This window comes from Theropithecus gelada, chromosome 1, assembly GCF_003255815.1.
Source record: "Theropithecus gelada isolate Dixy chromosome 1, Tgel_1.0, whole genome shotgun sequence".
In the NCBI taxonomy this organism is placed as follows: Eukaryota; Metazoa; Chordata; class Mammalia; order Primates; family Cercopithecidae; genus Theropithecus; species Theropithecus gelada.
The window spans coordinates 79,412,945-79,431,388 of record NC_037668.1 but is presented as its reverse complement, the minus strand read 5'-3'; the positions used below and the strand labels follow the sequence as shown (position 1 = coordinate 79,431,388).

The following is an 18,444-nucleotide window of genomic DNA, read 5'->3' as shown; positions in this document are numbered from 1 at the left end:
ACAGGGTTTCACCATGTTGGCCAGGCTGGTCTCAAACTCCTGACCTCAGCCTCCCAAAATTCTGAAATTACCTAATTATGTTTTTGTACCCATTAACCATCTCCACTGCTCACAGCACCTTACCCCTGGTTCCACTCCCCCGCTTCCCAGTCTTTGGTAACCATCATTCTACTCTCTGTCTCCATGAGTTCAAGGCAGCGGTTTTTTCAAAGCCTAGGGGAGGGACATGGGATTACTCATGCTACAAACTTTCCAGCTGATTGTACAACTACGCCCATGAAATTGACTTGATGATTTATTTAACATACTGCAAAAGTAAAAAATTATAAAATGACCATCATTTTGCCCTTTTTGATACATACTCAGATACTGAAAAGTTATGATAATAACCACTGGTGTCTATTGTGTGACTATTAACTGCTAGACACTGTGCTTGACATATATTATCTCTAATTCTCATGAAACTACTCTCAGGGAGTTATTATTTTCCCTGCTTTACTTATGGGGACTAGGCTCAGAAGGATTGAGCAAACTTGCCCGATATCACACAGCCAGTATGCGGTTCAGCTGGTCTGACTCCATGGCTTGTGTTCTTTGTATTCAGTTCCTTTCTCATTCAGTAAACACGGAAAACATTACATACGGTGGATTTCATTAATCTTTTCCTTTCATTGCAAATACTAAAAATGTTATTAAAAAATAGAGAACTATAGTACACGATCTACATTGTATAGAATCTGCCTGGGCGCAGTAGCTTACACCTGCAATCCCAGCACTTTGGGAGGCCAAGGCGGGCGGATCATTTGAGGTCAGGAGTTCAAAACCAGCCTGACCAACATGGTGAAACCCTGTCTCTACTAAAATACAAAAAAAAAAAATTAGCTGGGCGTGGTGGCACATGCCTGTAATCTCAGATACTCAGGAAGCTGAGGCAAGAGAATCACCTGAACCAAGGAAGTGGAGGTTGCAGTGAGCCAAGATCATGCCACTGCACTCCAGCCTGGGCAACAGAGCGAGACTCCCTCTCAAAAACTAAAAATAAAAAAGGAATCTAAATTCTGCTTGCACTTCTTGTTGAAACTTTTCTTTTTCCTATGGTCTTTCAGTTTTTCTGATTAAGGAGAGAACCTTTTTTGTTGCCCAGGCTGGAGTGCAATGGTGCTATCTCAGCTCACCACAACCTCCAACTCCCTGGTTCAAGTGTTCTCCTGCCTCAGCCTCCCAAGTAACTGGGATTACAGGCATGCGCCACCATGCCCAGCTAATTTTTGTAATTTTTAGTAGAGATAGGGTTTCGCCATGTTGGCCAGGCTGGTCTCGAAATCCTGACCTCGTGATCCGCCCACCTCAGCCTCCCAAAGTTCTGGGATTACAGGCGTGAGCCACTGCGCCTGGCCACCTTTTTAAAGGCGTCTCTATGTAAGTATCATCAGAAGTAGGCACTATCAATCTGAGCTGGGGCAAGAGCCAGTGGGCACCAATTTGGAGGCTAGCAGAGTGATAAAATTTACTTCACAACCTTTTAAAATAGTGTTCAGAGGCATAAGGAGCACAGAATCTTGGGAAACTAAATTAACTTTGTTCCAGAGCAGATCAGCTAGGGCAGTACAGGATTTTGGACCCTCTGTGTTATTAATAACCCTTGTATTTCCTGAGTTATTAATAACAGTTAATTATTGATTATAACCTCTGGGCCAGTAGCCTGGGAATATGCATTTAGCAAGGGTCTCCGGGTGCTTTTTAAGCCCTTCGACATTTAGGTACCTAGTTTTAATAATCCTGTTGTTTTCACTTCAGCAGGTAAAACTGGGCAGCATCTTTAACAATTTCCTTCTTACAAATGAAGAGTTTGCTCAAAAAGTTGGAAATAAGACCCGGGGAATAAGAAAAGTAAGGTATTCCCCCACTCTGCATTCCAGATGTCTGACTCCTCAGTTGTTCACTGTTCTTTGCATTTCAAAAATCAGCCGCATAGTCTTTGTCTCATTTTTGGTCACTTGGCCCTGAGAGGTAGGAGAAAGAACTCATGTTCACTGGACATCTATAATTTTGTACTTGTGGCTCTGTCAGCACTTTCCAAATACTATCGCACTTAGCCCTAAAACAACCCAGCAAGACAGATATTATTACTTCCATTTTTCAGATGTAGGAACTGAAATTCAGAGTATAAAGTACCCAAAGTCATCCGCAGCCTTTGACTTGTTGAAGTTTTGCCTTCCCTGTTGATTCACAAACTATAAGAGTCTCTTATATTTTCTTTATAATTTTACTTTTCATGTTTATTATATTTTTAACCACCTAGAGTCTACTCTTGTATAGGATATAGAATTGTTGAAATATGGTAATTATACTATCCAAGCCTTAATGTATCAGTTTCTGAGAGGAGGATGTTCAAGTCTTCAGCTACAATTATGCATCTATTTTTCCCTGCAGTTTCTCTCTCTGTCTGCCTCTGTGTGTGTATATATAAGTATTTATATTTATATCTATATTTGTAAGAGACAGAGTCTTGCTCTGTCTGCACAGAGTGCAGTGGTGTGATTGTGACTCACTGCTGCTTCAAACTCCTGGGCTCAAGCAATCTTCCCACCTTAGCCTCTCGAGTAGCTAGGACTACAGAAGTGCAGAAGTGTGCCACCACACCCAGCTAACTTAAAAACAATTTTTTTTTTTGGCCAGGCGCGGTGGCTCACGCCTGTAATCCCAACACTTTGGGAGGCCGAGGCGGGTGGATCACCTGAGGTCGGGAGTTTGAGACCAGCCTGAACAACAAGGAGAAATCCCCGTCTCTACTAAAAATACAAAATTAGCCAGGTGTAGTGGCAGATGCCTGTAATCCCAGCTACTCGGGAGGCTAAGGCAGCAGAATCACTTGAACCCAGGAGGCGGAGGTTGCAGTGAGCCGAGATGCGCCATTGCACTCCAGCCTGGGCAACAAGAGTGAAACTCTATCTCAAAAAAAAAATTTTTTTTTTAAGAGATGGGATCTTGCTCTGTTGCCCAGGCTGGTTTCAAACTCCTGGCCTCTCATGCTCCTTTTGTGTTTCAGACTACCTACTCTAGTGCATTGATCTAGAAGGGAGCTACTGAGCTCATTTTCTTTTTCTTTGTTGTTTTGGTTTTTGTTGTCGTTGAGACACGGTCTTGCTTCTTGGCCCAGGCCGGGGTATGGTGGTGAGAATACAGCTCACTACAGACTCAATCCCCGGGGCTCAAGCGATCCTCCTGCCTCAGCCTCCCAAGTAGCTGGGACTACAGATGCACGCCACCATGCCGGGTTAATTTTTTTTTTAACGTTTTTGTAGAGACGGGATCTTGCTGTGTTGTCCAGGCTGATCTTGAACTCCTGGGCTCAAGCAATCCATGTGCCCCAGCCTCCCAAAGTGTTGGGATTACAGAAAATAGGCCTAAGCTTATTTTCTGATGGACGGCTACAAGAAAGAAGCAAGGTGATGAGTGCTGTTTACCAGCTTCCCCGGCCTCCTAGAACTATTTTATGGGTGGAGTGATACTTGGGGCAATGGTCTCATGACCCTGACAAGCTCTATCCAGATATGCTGGTTCTGCAGGAAGGTCCATTCAAAAGCAGGTTGTGGCCAATACTTGATTACTCAATAGGCGGATTAAGCTTATGCTTAGAGCACCCGCAAAAACACAGGCCCGAAAAAAATTTGCTTGTTTGTTTTTTAAAGAACTTTGATACTTAATATTTCCTTAAAAAAAAAAAATAGAAAGACCAGGTGTGGTAGTCCACGACTATAATCCTAGCACTTTGGGAGGCTGAGGTGGGTGGATCATTTGAGGTCAGGAGTTCAAGACCAGCCTGGCCAACATGGTGAAATCCCATCTCTACTAAAAGTACAAAAATTAGCCAGGCACGGTGGCAGGCGCCTGTAATCCCAGCTACTCAGGAGACTGAGACAGGAGAATCACTTGAACCTGGGAGGTGGAGGTTGCAGTGAGCTGAGATGGGGCCACTGCACTCCAATCTGGGCTACAGCGTGAGCCACTGTCTAAAAAAAAATTGAAACAGTCATTCTGGGAAAAATTATTTGACCTTGTAATACGTTTTAGTCTGCTTTTGTCTTGTTTTACTTTAGGATTATATCTAAAATTGTTTTGTGAAGGTACTTTTTCATATTGGTTAAGAGTTTGAATTTTGGAGCTAGACTGCTTGAGTTCAAATCCAGGCTGCATTATTTAGTAGCTGTATGAACTTAGGCAAGTTATTTAACCGCTCTTCATCTATAAATGGAGAATAATGATAGCCTCTATCTTATAAGTTCCTGGTATATAGTAAGTGCTCAATACATGGTAGTTATTATTATTAAACCATACATTCACTTGACAAGTACTTGAGTACCTGTTCAAAGCACTGTTTTAAATGCTGGGGTTATAGCAGTGAAATAAAACAGAGAAGTTTCTACCTTCATGGGGCTTACTTTCAGTTTGGGGAGATCGACAAGAAAAGTGTAAGGAAGTCTGAATCTCAGATCCCTCATCTAGAAAGTAAAACAAGTAACACACCTCATACTTTGCTGTGAGGAATGTAAATAACATGTGTAGATTGCCTATTATAGCACTGTGGTTAGCAATGCAGTAGGCATTCAATTAATGTTTGCTAAACTGGAACCAATTTTATTTATGAACAAACTACACACACACATACACATTTCTATTCACCCTACACATGCTGAAACTTTGTATATAAATAAACACTATCCCAGAAATCTTAACACTGTTGGAAGGCTGAGCACGGTGTCTCGTGCCTGTAATCCCAGCACTCTGGAAGGCTGAGGTGGGTGGATCTCCTGAGCTTAGGAGTTCAAGACCAGCCTAGGCAACATAGCCAACCCCCATCCCTATGAAAAATACAAAAATAAAATTAGCCAGTTGTAGTGACATGTGCCTGTGGTCCCAGCTACTCAGGAGGCTGAGGTGGGAGGACCGCTTGAGCCCAGGACGTAGAGGTTGCAATGAACCAAGGTGGCACCATTGCATTCCAGCTTGGATGACAGAGTGAGACCCCATCTCAAAAAATAAATAAATAAATAAATAAATAAATGATTATGGGAAGATGTCAGATATTTCTAAAGTCGGTTAACTTTGTTTATACTATCGGTAAATTATTTTGAAATTCCACATTCTAAACAGGACCTAAGAGAAGCAATGGAGAGAACTGTATGAAGAAACTGGAAAAAGAAAGCAGTCAGAAGAGGCCAAGGAGAAAAAGGAAATGGAGGAAGAAGAGGAAGATGGCATTTGGGGAACTGAAGAAAAGGGAAATGAATTGGATCCCACTGCAGAGCCAGGAAATGACAGGCAGATGCAGGAACATGATGCTGACAGAGCGTTTCTGGATAAAAATGAAAGAGTCCTTGTTGACCAGAAGGATGAACTGTAACTGGGATTGTAGAGGCAAATGTTAGGAGGAGAAATATTTATGAGGTTGGTACAAATTGGGGAGCAAAATAACTTACTTTTTTGAAATAAACTTTGGATTTGTATTTCCATCCCACTCCCTTTGCTCTGTGAGACTTGGGGAAAGTCACACTGCCTCTTGGGGCTTCTATTTCCTTATTAGTGGAAAGGGAGTGATCATTTCTCTTTTATGAGGTTGTAGGGATTAAATGAACTAATGTATGTAAAGTGCCTGATACAAATATGTAGTCAAAAAATGGTTGCTATCACTACTGTCATTATTATGGAGTTTATGAAATTAGTTATCAGTAAATAAACTTCTGTATAAACTTAATCCTCACTTTCAATTTATCCCAGGACACCCAAGGATTTTATTTTGTTTAAATGTATGGGGCCAGGCACAGTGGCTCACGCCTGTAATCCCAGCACTTTGGGAGGTTGAGGTGGGTGGATCTCCTGAGGTCAGGAGTTTGAGACCAGCCTGGCTAACATGGTGAAACCCCATCTCCACTAAAAATACAAAAAACTAGCTGGGGTTGGTGGCAGGCACCTGTAATTCCGCTACTTAGGAGGCTGAGGCAGGAGCATTGCTTGAACCTGGGAGGCGAGGTGAGCCGAGATTGCGCCATTGTGCTCCAGCCTGGGAAAAAAATAAAAATAAAATAAAAAATAAACAAACGTATGTATTAGTATTTACTGAGCAGTGCTGATGGTTATACTTGTGGACAGATGTTGTTTTCCTCTTGCAGATGTATCAAGCACTTAACAACTAGATTTCCTCCTAACATAAGAAAAAGTACTTTGTGAAAATCCATTTGCTTTTGTGCTGTTTTGCACCCTAACTTTTAAATAATTGTCACTTGTTTGCAAGTTTGCTAGTCTCATATTTATTTTTTTCTGTACTACCTGCTCACACATCATCACGCACATTCTTGTAGCTCTTTATAGATTAGAAAGCACTTTGCCTTAAATTCGTGGAGCTTCTACAATGTGCTCATCTAATCCTCATAGCAGCCATTGTAGAGGATACCATTCTTATCTTCATTTTACAGATGTGGAAACTGCTCAGAGTGGGTAAGTCACTTGCTCAAGGTTAAACAGCTAGTAAGGGACAGGACCAGTGTCTCGAGTTTGTCTGGTTTTGAAGTTTATACTTCCATAAAACAATAACTCAAAGCACTATAAAAGAAAACAGTTTATCCTTCCACTGCACCAGGCTGTGGAATGAGTGAGTGAATATCTATTACTATTGAATACATAAAGTAGGCAACATTCCATGTGGAAAAAAAAATGTCTTTTTAAGTGCTTTTTGTTTTGTTTTGAGACAGAGTCTTGCTCTGTTGCCCAGGCTGGAGTTCAGTGGCACAATCTTGGCTTACTGCCACCTCCGCCTCCAGGGTTCAAGCCATCCTCCTGCCTCAACCTCCTGAGTAGTGTGGGACTACAGGCGTGTGCCACCACATCTGGCTAATTTTTGTATTTTTAGTAGAGACAGTGTTTCGTCATGTTGGCCAGGCTAGTCCCTAACTCCTGACCTCAAGTGATCTGCCCATCTCAGCCTCCCAAAGTGCTGGGATTACAGGTGTAGGCCAGTGCACCTGGCCTTCAAGTGTATTTTTAAATGACTATATCCAACAGCCATGGAGTCAGACCCACAGACATGGCTGTCATACAGTTCAGTAAATGATAAGCCCGGGCTCTGGAACATAGGAGGTGCAGAATCTGGAACATAGTAGGTGCTCAGTAAAAATTAGTTGAATAAATGAACACATTTCTGCCTGGTGGTTTTGGTGGTTTGAGAAAAGACTTCATGAAGGAAGTGACTTTTGAGGCAGATCTTAACGAATGCATGAGTGTGCATCTTTTGGGGAAGGTTAAAAACAAAAAAGGGTGCACGAGTCTGCCCAAAGGAGAAGGGGACGTGTGGACCAGATTTCAGAGTCAAAGAGCAGAGCACCAGATGACAGGAAGTAGGGTGGTGAGGTCAGGGAGGAGCAGCAAGAACTTCTTCCTTCCTCCCTGTAGACTGGTGCCTGGTGTGGTTTCTAGACCTTACAATCTTTATTCTGGTTTGGAAAACTTGACTTTGTACCTATTTCTACAGCCTAAGAGTCTTCCTGTTGTGAAAAAGAGCTAAGCTTCAGGGGCTGAGTCTAAATATTTTGTTTTGGGGGCTGGAGGACCGGTGTGGCTGGTGATTCATATTTTAGGGATGCCAGTCTGATATTGGCATTGTTTACTATAAATGTCTGCTCTATTGCTCAGGTGTATGCTCTACCAATTGTTACATGTTTTCAGTATCACCGGATGAAGATATTTTTAGGCAGGATTTTGTAATCCTTGTTTACAGTAAGGATTCATTTGAATATTTTTTAAACCTACTGCTCTTACCTTTGATAAATTTTCTTTTGCCTTTTATTTTGATTGATTGTGCATACACTGTTTCAGACATTATGGTATGCCAGGCATGGTGGCCCACACTTGTAATCCCAGGACTCAGGGAGGTCAAGGCAGGAGGATCACCTGAGTCTTGGAGTTCCAGACCAGCCTGGGCAACATAGTAGAACTCCATCTCCATGAAAAAATTAAAAATTACCTGGGCATCATGGTGCATGCTTGTAGTCCCAGTTACCCTGAGGTTAGAGGATTGCTTGAGTCCAAGAGATAGAGGCTTCAGTGAGCTGAGATGATGCCACAGCACTCCAGCCTGTGCAACAGAGCAAGACCTTGTCTCAAAAAAATAAAAATAAAAATAAAAACCAGGCCCGGTGTGTTGGCTCACACATGTAATCTCAGCACTTTAAGAGGCCAAGGCAGGAGGACCACTTGAGCCCAGAAGTTCAAGATCAACTTGGGCAACACAGCAAGACTCTATCTCTATAAAAAATAAAAATTTTAAAAAACCCAAATCAAACAAAAGAAAATGATAATTTTAACAAGAAGAAAATGCATGCATAATTCTATCCATTCTGCACATAGACTGAAATTTTTTGTGTTTCTTTCCAGGGCACATCTTTTGAACACCACCATTCCACCACTGAACCATACTCCTCCAGATGATTTTTTAAAATTATGATTGTAAATTTATTTTTGCAAATTAATAGGTATTCAGCATAGAAATCTGGAGTCAACATATGTATTAGGAAGAAAGTTAATATTATTATTGTATATTATACAATATTATTGTATTTCCTTCCAGTTTTGGGGATTTAATTAATCACACTACTTAGTACATAGTACTTTATCATCTTTGGTTGGTGACAATGTCACTTCTAAATTTCATTTTATTTTATGTATATATATATATTTGAGATAGGATCTCACTCTGTCATCCAAGCTGGAGTGTAGTAGTGCAATCTTGGCTCACTGCAGCTTCGACCTCTTGGGTTCAAGGCGATCCTCCTACCTCAGACTCCCAAGTAGCTGGGACTACAGCTACAGCTGCACACCATGCCCAGCTAGTTTTTGTATTTTTAATAGAGATGGAGTTTCACCATGTTGCTCAGGCTGGTTTCAAACTCCTCAGCTCAAGTGGTCCCCCTGCCTTGGCCTCCCAAAGTGCTGGGATTCACAGGTGAACCACCGTGCCCAACCTATTTGTTCATTTTTTTCTCTTTCATTCCCTTTCTCTTCCCCACTTAGATAACTAAGTTTTATTTAAAGTGTCTCTTATTTTAATTTGTATCTGTTCCTACAAAAAGTGAATGTTTGTTTTGTATTAACAGATTTTTAATTTCTGCAAATAGCATAACGTTTTAATCTCATTTTGTTTCTTCATATTTTTCACTGAGCACTGTTTTCAAATGCATTCGTCTTGCTGTGTGTGCATCTAATCCATTGCTTTTGATTGTTGCATAATATTTTACAATACAACATCTACCACATTGTAGCTATCTCCTCTCCATACGATAACCAGGTTGTCTTTGAATCCCTACCACCATAAATAGCACACAATAAATATTTTATTGCAGAACCCCTATGTGCCTGCATAAGAATTTCTTTGGGATATATCCCAGGAGTCTAACTACAAGCTCATAGAGTGTATGAGTTCTGAATTTGCATGCTTCATGTCAGATTGCGCTCCACAATGGCTGTACCAGTCCATACTCCCACCAGAGTTCCAGCATCCCCACAACTCCCCCAGCTGGCATTATCAAGCATTCTAATTTCTGTAGCTTAGTAGATGTAAAAGGATAGAACGTTGCTGATTTAATTAGCATTTCTGTGGTACTTTGGGCATCTCTTCATATGCCTTTTGATTTTTGGAATTCCTCTCTGTTTATGTTTTTTTCTGCCTTTTTTTGGTGATAATGTTCATGCCAACTATTTGTATGTTTTGCTTTTATTTTTTCCTAAGGGTTGCTGCCCTCTTATTTATTTACCAGAGTTATGTGTGTTGCATATTTCGAACATATTCTTCCATTCTCTTATCTAGTTATGTTGTGCCTTTTTTTTTTTTTTTTTTTTTTGAGACACAGTCTGGCTCTGTCACCCAGGCTGGAATGCAGTGGCGTGATCTCAGCTCACTGCAAGCTCTGCCTCGCGGGTTCACACCATTCTCCTGCCTCAGCCTCCCTAGTAGCTGGAACTACAGGCGCCTGCCACCATGCCCGGCTAATTTTTTGTATTTTTAGTAGAGACAGGGTTTCATCGTGTTGGCCAGGATGGTCTCCAACTCCAGACCTCATGATCTGCCCGCCTCGGCCTCCCCAAGTGCTGGGATTACAGGCGTGAGCCACTGCGCCTGGCCACGTTGTCTCTTATCTAGTTATTTTGTTCAACAATGTTCTTTGTTGAACAGAAATTCTTAATCTTAATGTCATTATATTCATGAATATTTTTGTCTTACAGGCCTGATGTGGTGGCTCCCACCTGTAATCCTAGCACTTTTGGAGGCCAAGGTGGGCAGATCGCTTGAGCTTAGGAGTTTGAGACCAACCTGGGCAACACGGCGAAACCCCATAAACACAAAAAATTAGCCGAGCATGGTGGCTTATACCTGTAGTCCCAGCTACTTGGGGGGCTGAGGTGGGAGGATCGCTTGAGCCCAGGAGGTAGAGGCTGCAGTGAGCTGAGATTGCACCACTGCACTCCAGTCTGGGTGACAAAGTGAGACCCTGTCTCAAAAAATATTGTCTTACAGTTTGTGCATTTGAAGTTTTGCCTTTCCTTTTCAATCACAAACTATAATTATCTCATATTTTTCTTTGTTAGCTTTTCAAATTTACTATGTTTTTAACCCTCCTAGAGTCTACTCTTTTGGATGTAGAATTGTTGACGTATGGTACTTATACTATTCAAGCCTTGATATATCAGTTTCTGAGAGAGGGATGTTGAAGTCTTCAACTAGAATTATGCATCTCTCGATCTTTTTCTGCAGTTGTTTTGTGTGTATGTGTTTGTGTGTGTGTAGCTGGAGTGCAGTGGCATGATCATGGCTCACTGTGGCCTCAAACTCCCAGGATCAAGCGATCCTTCCACCTCAGCCTCCTGAGTAGCTAGGACTACAGAATAGTGCCACCATGCGGGTTAATTTTAATTTTTATTTTTATAGAAATGTGGTCTTGCTGTGGTGCTTGTCTTGAACTCATGGCCTTACGTTATCCTCTCACCTCGGCCTCCCAAAGCACTGGGATTATAGGTGTGAGCCACTGCACCTGGCTCAGTTCTGTATGTTTTTTATTTTTTGAAACAGCTGGGACTGTAGCTGGGACTATAAGTATATGCCACCAAGCCTGGACAAATTTTTCATTTTTTTTTTTATTTTTTATTTTTTTGAGACAGAGTCTCGCGCTGTGTCACCCAGGCTGGAGTGCAGTGGCGCGATCTCAGCTCACTGCTAGCTCCGCCTCTCAGGTTCACGCCATTCTCCTGCCTCAGCCTCCGAGTAGCTGGGACTACAGGCGCCCGCCACCACGCCCGGCTAGTTTTTTGTATTTTTAGTAGAGACGGGGTTTCACCATGTTAGCCAGGATGGTCTCGATCTCCTGACCTCGTGATCCACCCGCCTCGGCCTCCCAAAGTGCTGGGATTACAGGCTTGAGCCACCGCGCCCGGCCTTATTTTTTATTTTTTTATTTTTAGTAGGGATAGGGCTTCACCATGTTTGTCCAGGCTGAGTTCTGTATATTTTAAGACTGTATGATTAGGTGCATCTATGTGTTTTGCCTGTTGTATCTATGTATTTGTCTGTTGTTCCTTTTAAGAAAAAATAATGACTTTTCATCTCATGTTTTGAAACTAAAATTCCTCTTTGACAGATACTAAGATCGCAACCCAGTTCACATTTGCCTGGTTTATCTTTCATTTTATTTTTAATCTATCTCTTTAAATATGCCTCTGAGTTGGACGAGGTGGCTCACGCCTGTCATCCCAGCACATTGGGAGGCCAAGGTGGGCAGATCACTTGAGGTCAGGAGTTTGAGACAAGCCTGGCCAACATGGCAAAACCCTGTCTCTACACAAAATTAGCCGGGAGTGGTGGTGGGCACCTGTAATCCCAGCTACTTGGGAGGCTGAGGCAGGAGAATTGCTTGAGCCTGAGAGGTAGATGTTGCAGTGAGCCGAGATCAGGCCACTGCACTCCAGCCTGGGTGACAGAGTGAAACTCCATCTCAAAAAAAAAAAAAAAAAAGTATGTCTCTTAAAGTTAGTTTACTATTGGATACAATTTTTAAAAATCCAATTGGTGAGATTCACTTTTTTACATTTAATGTTATTATTATATACTAAGATTCAGTTCTATCCTCCATTTACTCTACATTCTTTTTTATTTTTAATCTCCATTTCTGCTTTCCATTAAATAGGCTGAATTATCTTCTGCTGGTTTAAAATTTATACGTAATTATTTTTTCTTATGGTGGTAGCCCTTAAATTCAGACTTACACCCATGGGCTTAAGAGAGCTTCTCCCTCTCAACAGTTTGAATGAAAGCCCACACAGAAGTTCCAAGCTTGATTCTCAAAGAGTCAAGTGTTATGTGTTCACGTTGATAGAATCAATGTTGCTGAAGCAAGGGGTATTTGATCTTCAAAGGAAACACAGAGTGCCAGTCCCAAAAGAAGGGGAAATGGAGGCTAAGAGATTGTAAAACGGTATATGTCCACATTGTTCTTTTTTTTCTTCAGAGATGTGGTCTTACTATGTTGCCCAGGCTGGACTCAAACTTTCGAACTGTCAAACTCCTGGCTCAAGTAATCTTTCTGCCTCAACCTCCCAAGTAGCTGGGATTACAGGTGTGTGCCACCACAGCTAGCTTCACATCTTCTCTCATATGAAATAAACTCCTTTGAGCCTCAGTTTCTTCATCTGTGAAATGGCAATGATAACACCTATCTCCAACGGGTGATATGCAGAGCAAAGTGGGTAACAGATATGAATGCTCCTTGTGAATCATCAAGTGCTATGCAAAGTTTAGTCATTATTCTCACTCTTGCATTCATCACATGATATTACTGACATTTGTTTAGGTGTTGGTATTTATCTATAATGCTGCAAGGGAAGTTTTGTCCTAGCCAGCATTCTCCCTAAAGTGTGCTGATGCACGTAGGATTGATTTTCATTTATTGAGAATAATGAATAGGCAAGAAGTCAGCACTATGTTTGACCTAGGAGTCAGTTTCCATCCAAAGACGTCTACAGTCCTGAGGCAGCATAACTTACTAGTAGACTGGCCAGACTGCAACACAGCTGAAAGCTTGGCTCCAGTGTCTTCTCTGCTTTGAGTTAGATGTGTGACTTTTGTCAGGTCACTTAAACTCTCTGAGCCTCAAAGCTGAGGCTGCGCGCAGTGGCTCACGCCTGTAATCCCAGCACTTTGGGAGGCAGAGACGGGCAGATCACGAGGTCAGGAGATTGAGACCATCCTGGCTAACACGGTGAAACCCCATCTCTACTAAAAATACAAAAAATTTGCCAAGCGTGGTAGTGGGCACCTGTAGTTCCAGGTACGCGGGAGGCTGAGGCAGGAGAATCGATTGAACCTGGGAGGCGGAGGTTGCAGTGAGCTGAGATTGTGCCACTGCACTCCAGCCTGGGGACCACAGTGAGACTCAGTCTCAAAAAAACAAAACAAAACAAAACAAAACAAAAACCTCTCTGAGCCTCATAGTCCTTGCCTGAAAAATGGAGGTTGTAAGAAGACCTGCCTCTTAGAGTTGTGGTAGGATTAACAAGATTATATGTAAAAGACCTTGGCCTATGAGAAGATCTCAAGTTTATCAGACACAAATTCAAATCTCTTTATTGAGCATTTACTAATTTCCATTCTGATGCATTATGACTAGTTTAAATGCAGGTTCTTTCTCATCTCTGAGGTACATGAAATAGACCTGTTTCCTTGGAAAAACTATTATTTCTCTCCAGGCCTTATGTTTTCAGTATTTGGACCAGGAATCCTTGCCCCAGGATTACAGTCTCACAAGAAAAATCCTGTTTCCTATAGGCAATTGGAGTTGATAATTCTGCTTCTTTTCTCACATGAAGGATTTCGTTTCCGACTAAACTGAAAGATAGTGTGTATCTGCTCTGTTTACTGAAATAGGTTCTCCCTCTAGGTGATTGTGCGTAAACCTACAATAGTCCCATGAATTAGGCCCTGATATCCCCATTTTACTGATAAGGAAATGGAAGTTCACATAAATCAAGTGACAAAATCAAGCTGATCATGAAAAGGGAGGTGGGCTTTGGAGTCAGACAGACCTGAGTTAGGATTCCAGCACTGCATTTACTAGATTTTGAACTTTGGTCCAGTGACCTACTTTCTTAAGTTTCAGTGTCCTCATCTGTAAAGTGGGAATTATAATAACATATACCTTACATGCATGTTGTGAGGCTGGATTGAGAGAGTATACGTAGAGTAGAGTGCCTGGCACATGGTAATTACTCCATAAATTCTTGACACTTGATAATTATACTGGGAGCCCAGAGCCCATAGAACCTACCTATAGAGTGCTGCCTTATAGGAAACTTCAATTATCATCAAGCTGTTTTAGAACTTTTCGCTGGCCATTCAAATGGTTGCCCTTAAAAATCCTTGGGCTGTGATTCAAGATTAAAGTCCCAGGAAGGAAATGAGGGCAACAAGATATGTACAGTGAAAGGAGACCTTGAGTGGGAGTCTAGAGATCTGGGATGTAATGATGACTCTTATTTAGTGTGTGTGGGACCTTAAGCATAGCACTTTACCTTCCCAGCCTCAGTTTTATTATTTGTTAAATGGAAACTATTCTTTACCTCACTGAAGGTATAAATGCAGAGGGATAAAAATGCTCTTTTTGCAATTTTAGAAAGGCTGTATATGCCAGGTGCAGTGGTTTAAGCCTGTAATCCCAGCACTTTGGGAGGCCAAGGTGGATGAACTGCTTTGAGCCCAGGAGTTCAAGACCAGCCTGGGCAACATGGTGAAACCCCATCTCTACTAAAAATTCAAAAACTAGCTTGGCCTGGTGGCACATGCTTGTAGTCCCAGATACTCAAGAGGCTGAGGTGGGAAGATGTCTTGAGCCTGGGAGATGGAGGTTGCAGTGACCTGAGATCGTGCCACTGCACTTCAGCCTGGGTGACAGAGCCAGATCCTGTCTAAAAAGAAAAAAAAAAATTCTGTGTAAATGTGAGTGGTTTCAATTTGTGTTTACTATTCTCCCCAGAGGGAGAGTAAACTGGACTCAACCATAACCTGAGACCTTCCTCCCAGAGAGCAGCTACTGGGAAGACCTTCCTCCCAGAGAGCCCAGCCTAAGTGAGGCCTGGTTAACTATTTGTTGCTTCTGCTGCAACAACTTGTGCTCAAATATCAGTCACCAAGCCTGCTGCATCCTCATCCTTGCAGAAAGACAGCACTGTGCTGACCGTCCCCACCCACACCCTTCTCTAACACAGCTGTCTGGACTAGGACTGGGAATATGACCCAAAGCCAAGCAACCCATGGGCTTGCCAATGACCTACAAATGTGTCTTGGCTCCTAAAATAGGAGTTGGACAAATCAATATTTCTCTCTCAGGAATTTGAATCAGGCAGCATGAGGTGATTGAGGCAATTAGCAGCAATAAAAACTATGACTAACAGGATGTAAAGAGAGAGGCCATGAGGTTGAGTAGGGGTATGTGTGGGAGGAGGAGTGTGGATGATGACAAGCCAAAGTGATAAAGAAGAAGAAATTATGAATGAACAGATCTATAAAGTAGAAAAGATAATATATGAATAGACAACAGATATTTCTACAGTTCCTTCTATGAACTGGAAACTGTTTGTCTCTGAACATAATGAAAGTGACTAAGACACAGCCTCTGCCTTCACAGCACTTAATTTTAGTGGGGAAGAGAGACAAACAGCAAACAAACAAATAAATAATTATAATTTTTTTTTTTTTGAGACAGAGTCTCACTTTGTTGCCCGGGCTGGAGTACAATAGCATGATTTCAGCTCACTGCAACCTCTGCCTCTCAGGTTCAAGCAATTCTCCTGCCTCAGCCTCCTGAGTAGCTGGGATTGCAGGTGCATGCCACCATGCCTGGGTAATTTTTTTTTGTATTTTTTTTGAGATGGAGTCTCGTTCTGTTGCCTACACTGGAGTGCAGTGGCACTATCTTGGCTCACTGCAGCTTCCGCCTCCCGGGTTCAAGCAATTCTCCTGCCTCAGCCTTCCAAGTAGCTGGGATTACAGACGCCCGCCACCAAACCTGGCTAATTTTTGTATTTTTAGTAGAGACGGGGTTTCACCATGTTGGCCAGGCTAGTCTGGAATTCCTGACCTCAAGTGATTTGCCCACCTCGACCTCCCAAAGTGCTGGATTACAGGCATGAGCCACCACACCCGGCCAACAAATTTTTTTTTTTTGTTTTGAGACAGTCTTGTTCTGTCACCAGACTGGAGTGCAGTGGTGCTATCTTGGCTCACTGCAACCTCCGCCTCCTGGGTTCAAGCGATTCTCCTGCCTCAGCCTCCTGAATAGCTGGGACTACAGGCATGCACCACCACGCGAGCTAATTTTTTTTTTTTTTTAAGTAGAGAAGGGGTTTCACAATGTTGGCCAGGATGGTCTTGCTCTCTTGACCTCGTGATCCGCCCACCTTGGCCTCCTAAAGTGCTGGGATTATAGGCACTTTAATCAGCTAACACATTGTTTTAAGGCTAAGAAGAAAACAAATATGGGGCCAAGATGGAACATATCAGGGAGGGACCTCCTTAAGAAATAGCATGATTCTAATTAATGGTGTCTAGCTTTAAAAAAAAAATTTTTTTTTAATTAAATGAAAATTAAAATGAGACCTGAAGAATGAGAAGGATCCAGCTGTGTGAAGATCAGAGCAAAGAGTATTTGATGTTTCTCAGAATAGGGGATTTAAAAGAAACAAAGAAGAATACTTGAGATAGAAGATGTTTAAATACTTGAAATAGAAGATGCTGGCAGGAAAGAGTTTATCATGTCCAAGGAAGATGATGGGGGTTAGGGGGTGAAAGCCATGTGGATGGAGCAAAGGAAAAGAAAGGGAAGCGTGAGATGAGTTTGGAGTTGTAGAAGACGACATGTCACACAGACCTCTGCAGGCCTTGGTAAGGAGTTGGGAATTTAGTTCCAGTGTAGTGAGAAGTCATCAAATATTTGATGCTATTTAGTGACATTATCTAGCATAGTGTGGCAGATAAGCTTGAAGGCTAAGAAGTCAACCTGGTTCAAACCTAAGTTCTACCATTTACTGGCTGTGTGCCCAAGCCCGTGTGACCTGGGGCAAATTTCTTAATCTCTCTGTGCCCTAGTTTCCTTATCTGTGAGGTAGATTTGGGTTTTACTTCATGGAGTTGTTGTATAGATTAGATATACGTAAAACAGTTCCTGGCACATAATAGACGCTAACAAATGTAAGCTCGTATTATTATTTTGTTTTTAGAAAGCTCATTGTAGCTGGTGTATGGAGAATGAATGTGGGGGCATAAAAGGAAGAGGGTAAAGAAAAGGTGAGGGGAGGCCAGTTATGAGGCTTACGAGTAGCCTGGGTAAGAGATGATGAGTGAAGTGATGGTGGTAGACACAGAGAGAAATGGACTAATTTGACATAATTTTGGAGGTAAAATTTTCATATTTTGCAGATGGATTAGACATGGGAGTTGAGGTACATGGAAGAATCAAGAATAACTTCTAGGTTTCTGGCTAGATTAACCAGGGGGATGGAAGGGACATTTGCAGATATTAGGAGCCAAGGCGAAGTAGGTTTGGCAGGGAAATTAGGAGTTCTATTTTAGACATGTTAAACCTGAGATGTCTTAAGACATCCAAGTGGACGTCTATTAGACAGTGGGTTATACATTTTGGAGGCCAGAAGAGAGGTCTGGGATAAAGATATAAATTTGGAAGTCATTAGCATGATCAGCATTTGAAGACACAGAAATAGTTGAGATCATCTAGGAAGAGAGTCTGCAGAGAAAAGTGAAGAGAGCTAAGAAGAGTCTGGAGGATTTTAGGGTGGTGGAATAGACAAGGAGAGTGAGGAAAGACCTGAGAAGAGAGAGTAAACCAGAAGAATGTGGTATCATAAAAACCAAGAGAGGAGAGGGTTTCAAGAAAATTGGAGCGGTCAATTGAGTGGAAAGGTCAAATAAGACTAAGGAAAATATTGGTCACTGATGATCTTGGCAGGAGTAGGGTCAGTGAAGTGGGTGGTCTAAGTAAGAATTAAATAAGTTGAAGAATGAATTAGAGGTGTGCTTGCTTTGACAGCATATTTACAAAAACATGGAATACAGAGAAAATTGGCTTGACTCCTACACAAGGATGACACATCTGTGAAGCATTCTATATGCTTTTTGTATGGATTTTAATTTTGTGACAATGTTTACCTTTACATATTTAAAAACAGAATTAAACGAACAAGAATGGAAGGGATCCTAAAACTGAATATAAACAGAAACAAGTGAACCAAACTATATTTAAATAAATAATATAATCACTCTGAAGGAAAAAAAAAAAAACTAATCCAAATACTTTTGAACCTAGTATTTGAATATACACCTTTTGTCAAAAAACA

The 18,444-nt window shown here is 41.8% G+C and overlaps 2 pseudogenes; both read left to right on the top strand.

Annotated features, from left to right (window-relative positions):
• The window catches only part of LOC112626877, a 45,782-nt pseudogene extending 40,378 nt beyond the window's left edge, over positions 1-5,404 (top strand).
• Positions 5,405-18,121: 12,717 nt separating this feature from the next.
• LOC112615687 lies at positions 18,122-18,222 on the top strand (annotated as a pseudogene).
• Positions 18,223-18,444: the final 222 nt, after the last annotated feature.